Source organism: Chrysochloris asiatica, unplaced genomic scaffold, assembly GCF_000296735.1.
Source record: "Chrysochloris asiatica unplaced genomic scaffold, ChrAsi1.0 scaffold00058, whole genome shotgun sequence".
Taxonomy (NCBI): Eukaryota; Metazoa; Chordata; class Mammalia; order Afrosoricida; family Chrysochloridae; genus Chrysochloris; species Chrysochloris asiatica.
The window spans coordinates 1319236-1324734 of record NW_006408576.1 but is presented as its reverse complement, the minus strand read 5'-3'; the positions used below and the strand labels follow the sequence as shown (position 1 = coordinate 1324734).

General features: G+C 37.7%; 1 pseudogene; it reads right to left on the bottom strand.

Moving 5' to 3' along the window:
- LOC102838719 overlaps positions 1-4876 on the bottom strand; it is a 10063-nt pseudogene extending 5187 nt beyond the window's left edge.
- Between the last annotated feature and the right edge of the window lie 623 nt (positions 4877-5499).

Sequence of the window (5499 nt, the reverse complement as noted above, 5' to 3'; positions counted from 1 at the left end):
TTACTCAAGTGTCTATTTTACAGTACTTGGCAAGGAAAACCAATATTCATAACACAGTAAAGCATCTTAACATATTTCCCCTATTTTACCCAGTCGGACTATGACTCAATCCCTGTATCACAGAGCCCTGTTATTCCAAGGTTGAGCATACATCAGCATTTACCTCTCTCCCATTTAGCCCAGACAAACCTGCCTATGTGTCTCCTTATCTACCCTGTTTTTCTATTCCCTTCCCCCTTCTTGTGTAATTATTAATACATCTTGACTGCATATGTGTTCAACTTCAGATTAAAGAAGTTGGTAGAATTCGATTTCATCATCCCTGGCTTTAGTGGTTGGTGCACAAATGTGAATGATAATTTTATTTACTGGTCTTCCTTGTAGTCATATGGATAGTATCCTATCATAGACAACCTTGTACTTCAAGACATATCTTGAAATGTTCTTTCTGATAATAAATGCGACACCTTTCCTCTTCAATTTGTCATCCTCAGCAGAGTAAACCATTTGGTTGTCAGATTTAAATTTACCAATACCAGCCCATTTCAGCTCACTAATGCCTTGGATATCAATGTTTATGTGTTTCATTTCATTTTAGTTAACTTCCAATTTTCAATTATAATGAGTACATTCCATGTTCTGATTATGAATGGATGATTACAACTATTTCTTCTCATTTTTAGTTTTGCCCCATCAGCAAATGAAAGTCCTGAAAATGATACCCCATTTGCATCATCATAGTCAACTCTCTTTTGAGGAGACAACTTTTCCCTAGTACTATTATCAGTGCCTCCATCCTTAGGGACTCATTTTCCAGTACTACATCTGATTATATTCTGGTGCTCATCATCATGCTTCAAAATTCAATATTCTGGTGCTATCTCATAGTGTTCAACTGCTATTCATAAGGGTTTCATTGATTTAATTTTAGGAAGTTGTCTGTATCTCCTTCTTCCTATTCTTTTAGTCTGGAAGCTCATCTGAAACTTGCCCATCATGGGTGACCCTGCTGATATCTAAAATACTGGTGATTTAGTTTCCAGAATCACAGCAACTAGCAAGCCATCATAGTATGACAAACTAACAGATAAGTGGTCTATGTAGATCAGTAAGAAATAGTTATTGATGAAGATCAAAGACTACAGTTTTCAGTATGGATTATACTTCATTTTAAGGAAAGCGAATATTCTCACAGCTGGATCAATTATCAAAATCATAATAAATAGAGAACATATTTAAGTTGTCAAGGATTTACTTTTACTTGAATGCACAATAAATGTCTATGGAAACAGCAGTCAAGAAATTAATTTACATATTGCATTGTGTAAATCTGCTGCAAAAGATCTCTTTAAAGTGTTATATGGTAAATACATCACTTTGGAGATTAAGGTAAACTTGACCCAAGCCTTGGTATTGTCAATCGTCTCATAAGCATATAAAAACTGTACAATACATACAAAAGACCAAGGAAGAATTAAGGACTTTGGATTATAATGTAGGTAGAGAATATTGAATTTCCATGGAATGTCAGAAGAACAAACAAATCTGTCTTAAAGAATTCTAGAGATTTCCAAATTCCAGACAGTACATTAGAAGCAAAGATGGTGATAACTTCATCTCACATAGTTTGGATATGATATTATAAGAAGGGTTTCATCCTTGGGGGAGAACAATATGCTTGGTATATTCGAGGATCAGTGGAAAATAGGAAGCATTTCATAGAGATGAATTTATATAGTGGGTGCCATGTTGGACTCAAATATAGCAATGATTTTTTAGGATAATGTGTGACTGGCCATTGTTTTGTTCTATTGGACATAGGATAACTATAGGTTGGAAAAAACTCAACACACCAAAGAACAGTAACAAACTACTTTTTTTTTTAGATAGTCCATAATATCAACAGTATTTATTTCTGTTCAGGGATTAAATATTTTTCCCCATTGCTTGTGTATATTTTTGGAAACATGATAATTTTAGAAACAAAAATAGAGAGTTACAAAATTCCCACAATATGTATCCCAGGAAGCCAAAGGAGAAACCCGGTAGTCAAGGTTGAAATCAAAGCGAGGGCCAGCAGCCAGGCCCAAATGTGCAACAGTGTTGTCTGTATTTATCAGCCTACTTCCTCAATATCTGATGTTCTCATCAATGTAAAAATTTAACAGGACTCTACATAAACATTTACTGGCTCACAGAAAATGTCAGCAACCATGGTTTTGAGTTGCTATAACAAAACTATAGTTAATATATAAGGGACAAATATTTAAAATTGCTTTATAATCACAACAAAGACCAAACTTATTCCTTTGTTTTCCCTCATACAAACACGAAAGAGTAAACTATTACCCTCCTTGCTCCCAATAAGAAAATATTTGTTGGAGCAGTCCTTATGAGTCCAAATCTATTTAACCTCAACAATTCAGTCTAAATCCTAAAGACTCCAACATTTCCCTGTTAGAGCAGGGGCAGAAAATCCATTTGAGGACAGTTATTTAAGATGAAGGAAGCTGTGTCTTCAGTATGAGAACTTCCTGATGTCAGGGATTTTTTTTTTTTTTTTTTTTTTTTTTTGCTAAGGAGCTCTGGTAGCGTAGTGGTTACGAATCGGGCTGCGAACCTTAAGGTAAGCGGTTCGAAACTACCAGCCGCTCTGTGGGAGAAAGATGAGGCTTTCTACTCCCGTAAAGATTTACACCCTCGGAAACACTGTTACAGGGTCACTATGGGTCGGAACTGACTCAACAGCACTTAACAACAACAACAACAATGTTTTTAAAGATCTTGGATTTTCTACCTTTTTGGCTTTCTGCTAGCCAAACCCACCACCTCCTCCTCACATTTTGTTTGCCTTCATTGCTGTTCATGTTCATATTAACAAAAGGAGGCACCTACAGACCAAATGACTGAGTGACTTGAGGTAAATTTAAATTATTAATATTAAAGATTTGTTTCAGAAATTGAGAATCATATGATTTATATGCTTTCTGGACTGACTTATGAAGGAAGTAGTTCTTTTCAATCAGTTTTTCAAACTGAGACTGAATATCAGGTATTTTGGACCAGGAAAACTCAAATTGACTTAGTGGGACCTTGGATTGCTTCAAGTACTGAAGGAAACCCAGTTCTTCTGTGCGCAAAATGAGCAAGGCATGTCCTCTTCCATTTAAGCCTCTGGCTGTTCTAACCACAATGAATACGTTCCTTATGGTCATCTGGAGGGTCATACCAAACAATACAGTCAACTTCAGGAATATCTAGCCCTCAAGCTGCCACATCTGTTCACAAGACTATCCCCGAATCTGCATTGCAGAACTGAAAGAATGTGACTGCTTGCTTATTTTGCTTCTGCCTTCCATGAATGGCCAAGACAGGTAAATCAGTGTAACTCAGCAATTCATAGTGGAATTGAACAGACTTGCAGGATGAAAAGAACACCATTAGTTTCTTCTTTCAGTTTTTCTTAAGGAATGTAAAGAGCAGAAGGAATGTAAAGAGCAGAAGGAGTCTTTTTCAGAGGCACAAACAATGTATCTCTGTTCAAGACCATCCACTGTTGCATTGGCTTTATCATCATCAGCACCAACATACAAGGGCTCCTTTTCCAGAGAAATCCTTGCCAGGTCTTCAACTTTTCGAGTTTGTATGGCAGGAAAAAAGTGTGTTCTGTCTGCATACTGGCAGAAGTTTAATAATTTGCTTTAATTCCTCCTCAAATCCAACATCCAAGATTCAATCAGCCTCATCAATAACAAAACACTTTAGATTTTTATACATGAAGCCTGGGGTATTCTGCATATGGTCCAGGAGGCAGCCTGGTGTGGCCACAATGATATTGATCCCAATTGCAAGTTTTTGTGCTTCAGCAGATCTGTTATTGCTTCCCATGACCAACCTATATGTGTGAACATGGTGCATCATTAGTTCCTTGTTGTTAAGTGTCATTGAGTCAATTCTGACCCATAGTGACCCTTTATAGGGTTTCCAAGGAGCAGCTGGCAAGCTAGAATCAATGACCTTACAGTTCAAATGGTTTTGCATTAGCCCACAGGGCCACATCAGGAGTCTACCAAAAGGCTGCATGGCCAGTTCTCTCGTTGGTGAGAGAATAAGGACTCCTCTTCCATTCCTCAGCATCTGTTTTAGCTTAACAATAAGCTCAACTGCAGGGAAGAGAAATGCCAGGGCTTTAACCACTGCCTGTTTTTGCTGCTGATAGAAGATCCCTGCCTTCCAAAAGTGGTCTGATACTTTTATGCTGAATTTCTGTCATGTTTGTAAAGCCCCCCACCCGCTCTCTCTTTTTTTTTTTTATCGCCTTCAGAGTGTTTTCATTGACAAGATTAGTTAGTGAAGTAAATGAAGAATCCTCTTATGTTCCCATCTTCCCAGGGGCAGGCTAAGCACTTCGCTGTCATCGTCCTCATCATCTGGCTTCTCCTCTCTTAATGCTGCTTCTGCAGGAGCCTTGACATTCCCTCTTTAGATTCCTCTTTGTCTTCAATGTTTGCTTTTTTGTGTCAGGTCCAGCATCATCCCCCATTTTTCTTCTTTTTCTTTTTTGGTTCTGAATTGGGAGACTATGTTATTGCTTCACCATTGGCCAGAATTTATTGGGGAATTTAATTTTTTTTTACATTTCCTAATGTGTCTTTAGATACATCTTCATTTGGGGTTCTTGACAATCCCACATTCATAGACTCTTTAAGAATTTTTTTTTTTAAATCTTTAGCCACCTCCCACTGCTTTTTTCAGGCAGATTTCCATTTTGGGCTTCTGTTAGACACATACCTGATGCCCTCTGTAGCCTTAGGTTTCACTGCCTCAATTTCAGGTTCCACTTCTCAATCTTCTTGCGCAGGAGTTTCACCAGTGAGACATGATGTCTGATGAATGCATTCACACTAATGGCGCAGTCTGGCTCTTCCAACTCTCTTGGGTGACACTATTTAACAACCTACTATTTAATATATTTCTATCTTGTCTGCTGTAAATTTAGGCACTCCCATGGATTGCACTGTCTCCCTAAAATGTGTGTCATATTTGTTGAGCTATCATCCTCAGTGATTTACCAATTATGTACTGATGTATGTGACAGTTATATATTTACATCCACATGACATGATCTGATGTGATAAGCTCAGACGTTATGGAAAGATTATGGCCTTGTTTTCCCTGCTTTGAGTGCTTCCACCATCTTTTCTCACAGATGTAGTCAATTTTCTTTCTGTGTTTTCCATTTGGTGAGGAAATATATATATATAAAACATAAGGTTTTCAGTGACTAAATATTCAGAAGTAGTTCATCACTCTTTCTTCCTAGTCTGTCTTCATCTGGAAGCTCACCTGAAACCTGTCCACCATGGATGACCCTGCTGGTATTTAAAATACCAGTGGCATAGCTTTCAGGATTACAGCAACTCACAAGCCACCACAGTAGGACAAACTGACAGATGAAAGCTGAACAGTGAATAAGGAATACCATAGAAGAATTGATGC